An 11,934-nucleotide genomic window follows, 5' to 3' on the forward strand; every position below is an offset into this window, starting at 1 on the left:
ATAATTTGGGTGCTGTCTTCATTTCTTCCTAAAAGATCTCCCTAAGATTTACTTAAAAAAGTTATGTCAAGTGGTTCCACATAACTGCTTTAAGTAACTTTTAAGAAACTTTGCTATTTTGTATGGAAGTAACCAGTGTAAATGATTTATTTGTAATTGTATTGAATAGAAATTACTTAACAATTTTATATAATTCAAAAGTAACAAAGTTATGTAGCAGCTACATAACAGTTTTACAAAGATACTACCTAACCAGGTTATGTCCTTCTAAAGCAGAAAAGTTATGTACCAGCTAAGTAACAGTATTACAAAGATATTGCCTAAACAAGTTATGTAGGCTTAAAGCAACAAAGATAAGTATCAGCTAAGCATTGCAATTAAGTTACATTTAGCCAATACACTTACGTAAATCTAACTTAACAGTATTGAGTTCAAACTAAGTAACAACATTTCTTAAAAGTTACTTAAAGCAGTTGTGTGGAACCACTTGACATAACTTTTTTAAGTAAATCTAATGTTTTATTTTTTTGAGTGTAGAGGTATTGCTTGTGAGAATGGGTGTGACTGGGTGAATGTGTTGTATAGAGCACTTACAACTCTGGGGGAATATAAAAGAGCTATATAAGAATCAGTCCATTTTACCAAGTGAAAATCTGGCATTTAAAGATGAATGGAAAAGACTCACTCACAGCTGACTAATGAACATTTGCATGCATGCTTAAGAACTGCATTGACCCCATTTCACACAAGCTTTAAAATTCTGCCTGCACATATCAGACGTGTAGTCATCTGTGTCCATATTTTCTCCAGCATACGGGGGATTCCTATCATAATAAATCTTTTGGTAAGAGGTGATAAAGAACCTAATCAAAATTTTCCATCCAAATTCCCTCCATCTTTGTGAGGTAGTGCATTTCCATTGTGCTTTCCACATTTGAGTCCATTCATCCTGTGTTGTGCACACTCCTCCCTCCTTCTCCCATAATGTCTTATTTGTAAAAAATGTATACAAACAGGAAATGTGTTTTTTATTGCCGTCACCACTAGGGATGCACCGATACCGATACCGGTATCAGGTATCGGCCTCGATACCACATTTTCTAAAGTACTCGTACTCGTTAAAAGTCCCCCGATACCGGGGATTGATACCACGGTCTGAGACCTGTCTATGTTTGAGCGGCATGTAAGGGGTTAATCACAGGCGCCGAGTGCCCGCCCCCAGGCCCCGGCTGCAGCTCAGAGCTGGGAGAAGGAGAAACAAGTGAGCCGTGTGGAACTAATTCAAAGTGAATGAAGACGCGGAAACAAAGGCGGACTGCATATAGTGCTCAGCTCAGCAAACAGTTATCCTTTGTCCTCCCTGGTGAACATGATGTCAGGAATCTGACTTTAAGGACACCTGCAAACCCATTAATCTGACTTTGTACTTATACCATTCTGGTCATGTGATCATGTGGTTGTAGGACGCTCCTCTTCCTCAGAGGATCCACCTGTGCTTCCTCTCCTCTCTCCTCCACCTGTTACAGTGAGGGAACGTCCTCCATGATGGAGCAGCTGCTGGAAAGTGCTGAGAGTTTCCTCCAGAGTGAGACCTCTGTCACAGTTCAGAGGATCTACGGCAGCAGAGACCTTCATGGACACTAAAAGTCTCAAACACACAACAACAACATCACACTGACTCCACTCTGACATCACTGATCAATAATCAAAGAACACACAGATCAAACTGATTGATCAGCCATCAGAGGAGTCGGATCAATGGAGCTGCTTCTGTTCCTGATGTCCCCTGTTTGATCCTGAACTCTCCCTGCAGAGGAGACACAAGACAGTCAAACACACAAGCACAAATATAATCTTTGACAACTGAGGAAGTTTGGGGTCTCTCCAGTGATCCTCGGGCCTTTCTATATAGTAGGGCTGGGTATCGTCACTGATTTCTAGAATCGATTCAATTCCGATTCACAAGGTCCCGAATCTGCTTTAGAATCAGCACATAAAGGGCGTGAACACAAAGCGCGGACCCGCCCACAGATCAGAATCAGCGAGCTGTCGGCTTTCAGCCCCGACCGTGAGAAAGGCGACATCTAACTGATTCTGATCCGCGGGTCGCGCTGTGTGTTTACGTCTTTGTGCAGAGTCCATGTTCCTGCTCTCATTTACTGTCTTAGCTGTTTGGTGGTTGTTGAAATTTTGTGAGATTTCACCTGAGATTCTGGCATTTCGGGCAAAATAAATTTATATTAAAAAATTGATTCAGGATTTTAATGAATCGATTTTACGTTATCCAAGCCAGAAACGATATTAATCGAGAAATCGATTATAAAAACCCACCCCTGTATACAAATAACAGCTTCAGCTGACGCAGCCTGACTCAATCCTAGATGTTCAGCACACAGAGACACAGTTTATTTATTTATTTTATTTATTTTTTTATTTTTTTCGCCTGTCCCATTTGGTTCTTTAGCCATCAGAATTGTTGTCTGAAGACCAAGAAGGATACCCAATGGATTTACTTTGCCAAATGGATCATCGTGGCATTGCCGTATTGGTCCATTTGGTCGATCTTTGTTTTTATTATTTATTATATTTTATTTTCAGATGTTACAGACGGGACAGACATGAGTGAGGGATAGGAAAGGGAGAAAGAAAGAGGAAGGAAGGGAAAAACAGAAGGGGAGAGGGACAGTGAGAAAGGGGGGGGAGAAAAAAAAATCTCCTGGATCACCTGTTGAGAGAGGAATAGAAAACAAGCAAAAAAAGACAAAAAAACCAAAAAACAAAGCAACATACTAAACACAACACCATCGCATTAATCTAGCTAAGTGTAAACAGCAGTAAATACTAAATATTCAATGTTGTTGTGCAGCACGCAGGACAGATGTGCTTCGAAGTAGCAGCCAAGAAAGGTGTAATTTGGGTCTACGAGCAGTGAACACCCGTGTGCATACCTGTGTGGATCAGCGCGCTTTGTGGCTGCCGTCAGCAGCAGTTATGCAATTTGAGACAATTTTATGGTTCAAGTTACAATGAATAAGTGAAATACCTTATTGTTAATATATGTGCGATGTAATGTATGTTGTTGGTGTAAATACATTTACAAGGGTTTACAGAATGTTTCCGGGGTGGAACCAATGTTTAGTCTGTTGTTTGAGGTCGACGGTATATTCTGGTACACGCTACACTCGGTAGAGCGCAGCATGCTTTCGTCTCTCCCTGGTGGTGGTAGAGATATGTAGACGCATGCAACGGAGTGTTCGACCATGGGAAAGAGTGACACTACAAGAAGCATTTCATTTAACCCCTGCAAGTTAATGCGGCCAATGAGGTATGCAATTTGTATATGTTGTGATAGAAAATAAGATGTTTGTTTGTGATAGAGCGAGCGAGTTATGGTAACCACGTGTATATGTTAGCATTTTGTGAAGGTAAATTGTAAGCATTTGTGTTGTTTAATAATGTACTTTATTGTTTATTCTCTATGAGAACAATGTACGGTGGAAATTGATTATTTTATGTTGTTGTACAGTTCTCACGGCATCGTTACGGCATCTCTGGTGGCATCGTTGGTGGCGCCCGTGTGCAATAAATGCCAGTAAATCAAGAACGCCTTGTGTTCGTTTTTCAACTTGGAGGGAGTTACACGCTTGCATTCCAAAGGTTTCTCCATGTAACGATCTGCTAGGGAGTGTGGGGGGGCCACAGCCCTGTCCTCCAGGGTGTGAAGCAGGTATGGAGGAGATCAAAACTCCAGACATCCAGAGGCCCCCAGAACACAAGAAACCATATAAATATATATAAAAACCCACCCCTGTATACAAATAACAGCTTCAGCTGACGCAGCCTGACTCAAGCCTAGATGTTCAGCACACAGAGACACAGAGGTGCCGTTTAAAGTTTAGTGTTAACCTGAGTCACTGATCATTTGCAGTATTACAGAGTCTGGCAGTCTTTGCATGATGGTCCACGTCACTGTAAGTTTCTAGCTGACTCTCAGGTGTGACAGGTGTGCCAGCAGGAAAGAGTAATAATAACCTGCATCCTGAGGTTTGTCATGCAGGATTAAAGGAGCCAGGCTTTGTTCACACAGCTAGGATTGTATTTTACACTGACCCTGGGTCAGTATAAGTATCATACAGTTTAAACGAAGCACTGAAACTTGCACATATTTATTACAGATGCACTAAAGAAAAACGGGATATTTAGAGTCAATCTGTGGCTGCGATTAAACACTTTACTGGAAACTTTATTAACCAGTAACTTCATCAGTCATGACAGAAGCTAATATTTCTGAGCTAACATCGTTTAAACCAGTGGTTCCCAAACTTTTTTTGCTGGGCCCCCCTTTGTTTTACAAGAAAAATTTGCCCGCCCCCCTCGTGCGCACGAACACATCCTCCAACCAAACACACACCCATATTTTGCTCCATTGCGGTTTATTTCACACCTCAAACATTTAGTAAACAATTAAGCAAATACAGTAATCTGCAATAAATTACAGGTAGTAAGAAAATAAACTACTAACTCTTTTACGCTGCGTCCGCACCTACACGGGTATATTTGAAAACGCAGCTGTTTCGTCCACGTAAACGGCGTTTTGAATCACCGAAAACTGAGATTTTTAAAAGTATTTTTTTGCGTTTACGTGTGGACGAGGAATACAGAGTTCATCACGCAACGTCAAAGGTATGTGGCTATTTTCACGTCACGCTGTGCACCACGTTATTGTTTACATGAGATGAATTGCAGAATGATAGATAGAGACAAAATACTGTTAATCTGACTGTCTGCAGGTTTTACAGGCAGTTACTGTCCCTCCATTTACAAAGGCAGAGGCGTCATGATGTGATTATTTTACTGTAGTTGTTTTTTTCTTGTGTAATAATATTCAACATTGCTATCAATACATTTTTCAACAAATGTCTCTGTGCAAAATGGGTTTAAAAACATAAACAGCTGTGGGATCCTGTTTGTCCGTGATTTAAACAGCCCAGCGCGCTCTGATGAAGGGAAAACCAACCCTGCAGGGAGACCTACCTCGGCACTTGTGCAGGTGAAGCCAAAGGGAAGATTTGCTTCACCATATTTTCTAGTCTTTGGCTTAGAATGAAGTTGGTTTGGAAACATATTCAGTGATGCTTCATCTCCTGCTTTGCACAAAACAAAAAACAAAGAAAGAAACAAAAAAAAAGCAACATTTTGCAACTTCAACCTAAAGCGCTCCATCTATGCAAGATAGCATGGGAGCTGTGGTGCTAGCAGTGTCCAACTAACAGAAACTAACAGAAACAGTTGCCTCTGCCATGTTTTCCTGTTTCTTCTTTCCGTGTAGCCTCTAGATCAGAAGTTTATTTCCTCTCAGGTTTGTTACTTTCAGTAAAGTTTCACTGTTAGAGCCCTGACCAGCATCCTGCAGCATCTGGAGCAGCTGTGTGGTGCTGTGATGGCAATAAGGATCCAAATCTGTGGGATGTTTCCAGCAGGGGTTATAACCTGCAGCCAGCAAGGTGTGCCTAATAAAGTGGCAGTGTTTATGTCACAGTGCAGCAGCATCAGAAAACGGTGGTTTACATCTCTGTTACAGGAAACCTGAAGAGTTAAAACACAAGAGAAGAAGATCTAAACGTTACACAAAGAACATAAAAGAAGTAAACTTCATAAAAACTTCACAAATGATGCTTTAAATGAAAAATAAATCCCTGTAAATAATTCAACAGATCACATGTTAGAACCACCTTAACTAAACTCTGTAGCCGCTCACTGTGGTTTGTCCCAGCAGCTCTTAGGAAACAAACTGCTAACTTCAGTGTCAGCACACACTGTTAGTAAACTATGCAACACTGGATTCAGGTTTCAGTTGTGTTAAGTTGTGAAGTTGTGATGAAAGTCTTCTTACTGACACAGGTAGGATGGTCAGGCGTCCTCTGTTCCTTCACCGTTCATGAACTGTCACTTATAAAATGCTGCCAAACATCAACTACACTCAATAACTAAACGTGTGCAGGTTAAAGTGATGGACGCCCAGATCTGCACTCCAAATACAAACAGACTAAAGGTGTTTCCTCCAGAAACAAAGACAATATTTACAAAGGTCTCACAGGTAAATTGTGAGCGATCACAGCAGCATCTCATCCTGACTAACAGCTTTTAGATGCAGGGAGAGCGTCGTGGTTCAGAGGTGGTTCAGCAGATGATGAAGGCCTTTCTGTTGCATTGTGTAGTGCTGTGGAGGCCATGATGGTCGACTGGGTCTGCTTCTACTGAACTCACAAACACTTCTGAGGTATTTACACCTGAAGCCTCATTGAATGTGAGTCAGAAACAAACGGCTCAGCTGTGATTAATGGATGTTTCCCTGCATTTCTATTTTCACACACTTTATTTCTTACAGCAGGAAAACTGAACAGAATGTATGTAAGAGGTCAGAGTGAGGATGACGTCACTTAATACAGGAAATACATGTTTGTCTGTTTTGATGATGAAGGACTTCTTCAGCTCTGTAAACAGCTACACTTGAGAGGACAGAGGTGATTTCATGGATCAATAACAATGTGTTTATCAGCTTTCATCATCGCAGTGCAGACATGACGTCAGATCTATCAGAGTGAAGGCCGTCTCTCTGATGACGTCACAGAGCAGAGTCCTTCTGTCCAATAAAGGATCTCAGATCAGCTGCTGCCATCTTGTGGCCACAGTTGGTTACTGTCTCTGAAAGTTGTCTCATGTTTCCTGTTGTCCTGCTAACAAAGGCTGGAGCTCATCATGCTGAGAGGGCAGCAGCATTTTGTGGCTCTTCACACATGTTCATTATATTCTGATGATCCTGGATGGAGACAAACTACAGATAAGTGTGTTCAGCCCAACTAGTTTATCTCATTACAGCAGTTTGATGTTTCCTGTCAGGGGTTTAGACATTTGTTCAAAACACAAGTAAGAGAAATGAGACAACTGCAGACCGACTCAGAGAGTAATTAGAAAACGTGCGCACGGGTGAATGTCTCTCTGAGAAGACACCACGCCGAGCACAGGCTCGCTGCTTTATTTATAAGGCAAAAATGGGTTACATAGTACTTCCTCTTTTAACAGATGTTGACGAGAGGTTAAGCATTAAATCAACTTATCTGATCTTTCACACACTGGGATAAGAATACAGAAGTATATCATGCTTTATCTGACATCACAGACATTATAGGAAAGAATGCATCATTATATCATGCTGTCAAAACATCTCAAACATTTCAGACACTTAAGTAAGGAATGCATTATGTTCTCTTTAACAATAAACTTGGTTAGCTGATTCTTCAACAATAGGCTTGGTTATGTGAAAATATATGAACACACTAAATATAAGGCACACTTGGTTAGAGTATAAGGCTCACTTGATTATATTGTATTATAGAGATTTGGTTATAGTGTATAATGTAGAAAATCTCTTAACATTTCCCTTTGAATCCCCCTGAAGATCCTGACAGTGAAGCACGTACATAATACTCCAGCCTTTCAACTCTGAGCTTATTTAGTTCTATTAATACACTGAAATCTCATTTGTGTCATGAAGAAAGTCTTTAATCAAACAGAATTCAAAGATCAGAAACATTTCATATATGGAGTTAAACATGAATCATTGTTTCAACAACATATTTATTGTTGTCATAAACAGACAAGAAGACAACAACAAACTGCTCCTCCCATTCAACACATGTCAGTCCATATCCCAGCAAACTAAATCATCTCCATTTACACATCAAATAGAAACATGAATCACTTGTAATGATTAGAAACTTGATAGAATTTCAAATCTAGTTTGGGGAGTCATTCAGTGAGAAACAGTGAAATGATTTTCCATGTGAAAAGGTGGACAGCAGAAACAGAAAGAAACAGTGAAACTAAAAGAGAAACAAAGAGCTTTGGAACAACGAGGCAGCAGGAGGACAGCTGCAGTTTAACAGCTTCAACTCACTGACAGGAAACAACATTAGAAACATCATCATCCTCAACTCATCTGCTGCACTGACACCTTCAACGGCAACACCTTCACTGTATCATTAGTGCGAATGTATGGAAACAACCTGTGAGTGAAAGTGTGTGTGAAGGTGTGTATGTGTGTGTTAGTATCAGGATCAGAGAACGACAGCTTTCCTCTGTTCCAGTCCAGATTCACTCTGATCCTCTGGAGCTTCTGCTGGAATGAGAGATGAGTCTGAGGAGGTGATTGTGAGATTTTGTAATATTTATTATTAAACAACCCTATTCTCCAAATTCCAGACAGTTTGTTTCCCTTTCTCTGCCCAGACTCTGCTAACACACCCAGTACCCACAATGTACTGTCTCCAACATCAACATCCCAACTGTGAGTCCCTGAGTTAAAGCCCTCAGAGCCCAGGACAGCTCTGTAAAAATCAATCCTCTCTGGATTATCAGGAAGTTGCTGCTTCTCTCCTCCTTCAGTCACACTGGTCAGATCTTCAGACAGGATGAGTTTTGGATTTGCAGTGTTTGGGTCCAGGATGAGAGGAGTGTAGGAGACCATGTCCTTCATGTTGTTCCAGATGTTGAAGGTCAGGTTGCCCAGGTGTTTGGCCTGGTCTATCAGAGCTCCTGAGGGCAGCTGTGGATCATCCAGCAGGGGGCAGCGCTGGACTCTTTCCACTGCAGCCTTGTAGTTGTGCGGGAATGAGACGTCTTCAGCTCTCAGCTCCTCCTCTGTGGCTCTGACTGTGTCTGAAAGAGCTGCTATCTCTCTGCTCAGAGCCTCCATCTTCTCCTTCATCATCCCACTCTTCTGCTCCTCTTCCTCCCTCAGTGCAGCCAGCCTGGCCTCCTCTTCCTCTGCTAGAAACTGGTGAAGCTTCTTAAACTGCTCCTTAATCTGCCTCTCTGTGTGTCGGGCCTGGACCTTAATGTGTTCTGCTGTTTGATCAAACTTCACTTGAACTCGTTTGCAAACCTTTAACTTCTTCTTTAAGGGCTCCAGAGTTTCCTGAAGTTTCTTCTTGTGTTGTTGTGCAGCTTCATCGATGGGTCTGAATCTGTGATTGGTGTGTTTTTCTGAGTCTCTGCAGACGACACACACTGGCTGCTGATGGTCCAGACAGAAGAGTTTGAGTTTCTCAGAGTGCAGACTGCAGAGAGCCTCTGATCTCTCTCCTGTAAGAACGACTCACACAGGTTCTTTAAAGCTCGGTTTAAAGGTGGATCATTCACTGATCTTTTCTTACAAACTGGACACTCGTGTGTTGGTCTCTCTCTCCACCATCTCTTCAGACAGTCTTTACAGAAGCTGTGGCTACATGACAGAAGAACAGGATCCCTGAAGACCTCCTGACAGACCGGACAGCAGAGATCCTCCTCTGATCTGGAAGCCATTGAGTCTGTGAGTGAAGCTGAAAACAGCAGACAGGAAGTACAGTCAGTCCTGGCTCCCCTCCCTCCTCTACCACCTTCACTGAAACTTGCTTTGAGTCGTGTTTTTGCTCAAACTCACATTCAGTGTGTGGAGCGTCAGCAGCTTGAAGCAGCAGTGTTGGAGTTTTCCACTTTTCTCTCCTGTAGCTGGACTCACTCAGAGGAAGCTGCTAGTTTGGTCTGAGCTCAGTCTGATCGTCTGTGCGTCTCTCTGTACTGAAGAAGAAAAACATCTTGTTTCCTGGTTTTGTTGCATGTAAGTGATGTGAGGGGAGGAGAACAATGTTGCTTTACCTGTAGCCTAGGTGTGCTTCATTCCAGAGTTAGACTTTCATCCTGCCAGCAGCTCAAAAGCTATAAAACAGGTTTTCCTCTATTCCAGCTGCACATGTCACAACATTACTCTTAATTTTAATTACTTTTGTAGAATCTATTTAGACTTTGAAGCAAAACTATCAGATTTCTCACATAACTAAAAGATTTAATTTATTTATCAGTAATCATCAGTGCACCTGACTCACATATTTTGGGTAAAACACACTGCTAACCTCAGTAAGGGCCAGTCAAAACACCCTTTACCTCAGGTCACAAATAAGTACAGTATTAAAGTTCTGTGAGTGATGAGACATTCTGTATGATTTTAGGATGGATTTCTTCATTTTAGCCCTGATTTTGATTTTGCTGTATTTCCAAATCTTAGACATAATGGAGGATTTCGGAACATAAAACTTACCAGAAAGTGATTATCATCAACAGTTTGGTTGCTGATGTCATAGCTAAATTTAACCTAAAATAGATGTGACACCAGTAAAAACTGCCAAAAAACTATGCTTGAGACTTGTGTCTTTTAGGGACTTTTCTAACACAAATATCTGCTTTAACTTAAATGAGGACCACGAATGTCCTTTGGAAACTGGTAAATACAATGAACTCTTTGACTAAACATCTGCTTGTGTTAAGGTACGCTTCATGATTTCAAGATTTATTTCTTTTCTCTTGGTGTTCCAGTCCAGTCTTGCTTTTTTCCTGTAAATAAACCTTGTAAGTACTCCAGTACTGAGGCCATTTACGTGAAAAGGGAAAGACCATCTCTGAATCAAGGAGGGAGCCTAAGGGTACATCTGTCACCATCTTACAATGCTGTGATTGCAGCCATTCCCCAACTCTCTGTGAAAGGTACTCATGGCCATTGATCAGTGGTTGTTGATTAATGGTCATGAGAATTTGCATAATTAAGATTAAGGAACTGACCTCCCAGCCCATTGTTCCTTCAGCAGGCTGGTTTCAGTCATTATGCAAATGTACTGGTTGTGGAAACCTGCAGTCAGCTGAGACTGAAGAAGTCACTTGGATGAGTAATGAAACGTTTCTCCCACAAAACGCTACGTCCAGATGAACAGAATCGACTTCTGGAGATGTTATTAAGAATCTACATTTTGTATAAAAATATTCTTATCTTTATTTTTTCAGTGTGGAATCTATATAAAAACCATAGAGGCTCTCACTGTTTGCAGGTTGATGGACATTCACTGTTTTTTTGTTTGTTTTTTTACCTGATCCTGGTAAGAAGTGGATCACTTCATATCACTCAGTTAAACCGGATAGGACTTCACTAAACCTCTAATCCTGCCTCTCAGGTCCACTCAGACCTGACATAAATCTCTTCTCTTCATCACATGGAGTACACACGGATGTCCACTGACAATTTACATTTCACATTTTAAGAAACTATAACAGGATCGACTGTTGAACCATCAGGTCTCCAGCTGCCGGTGTCCACAGAAACGACGTCTCTGAACCAGATGAATCTTATCAGTGCCTAATTGTTTCTAATGGGAACATTTTATTTTCCATATGTATATTTCATTTGAAATGACTCACGAAGCTAATTAAAGCTAATGTGTGAAAAGTTAAAGAGGAATTAAAGTAAAACAGCTGAAAAAGTTCTATTAAAGAGAATACATCCTCTTGAACTGCACAGTACAACACTGTAACCAAACATGTGAATGAACTAAACTTAATGAACAAAGAGAAAAACAGAAACATGGTAAACTATGAAAAATTTTGATAAAGTACGTAGTTATTGAAACTTCCAGCAGTCATATTGTTTGATCTGAATCAGAATCCAGTGTTTGATGGAAATCTCCTCCTGCTGCACTTCAACACATTAAAGAGAGAGAGATGAAAGAAAAGCTGATGATGAGAGCAGAGAGAGGAAGGTGTACTTACCGTGCAGGAGGATCACAAACACCACAAACATCATCATGTTCCTGTCAAACTCAGAGACTCTTTAAAAGCCCTTCAGGACATCAGCTCACAGCAGCTTCACTTTCCTCTGCTGATCATCTACTGACACTCTCACACTGCTTCACTGTCACAGCTCAGAGTTCAGCTTCACACTTTGTTAAAGCACATCTGTGGAATGAAGTCCGGCCGGCCACAGATCAGACGTTTGTGAGAACGGAGGCAGTGATTTGCTGGTTTACCTGTGGGGGCGTGGCTAACAGAAAAGTGGATGAACAGGATGGAAAG

At 41.2% G+C, this 11,934-nt stretch overlaps 1 pseudogene across 1 annotated transcript; it reads right to left on the bottom strand.

Moving 5' to 3' along the window:
* Positions 1-7,541: 7,541 nt before the first annotated feature.
* Positions 7,542-11,831, bottom strand: LOC143414493 (nuclear factor 7, brain-like; annotated as a pseudogene). The gene is made up of 2 exons (XR_013095110.1): positions 9,482-11,831; positions 7,542-9,380 (listed from the first exon to the last, which is right to left on the bottom strand). The product of XR_013095110.1 is annotated as a nuclear factor 7, brain-like (transcript).
* Positions 11,832-11,934: the final 103 nt, after the last annotated feature.

This window comes from Maylandia zebra, linkage group LG3, assembly GCF_041146795.1.
Source record: "Maylandia zebra isolate NMK-2024a linkage group LG3, Mzebra_GT3a, whole genome shotgun sequence".
Lineage (NCBI taxonomy): Eukaryota > Metazoa > Chordata > Actinopteri > Cichliformes > Cichlidae > Maylandia > Maylandia zebra.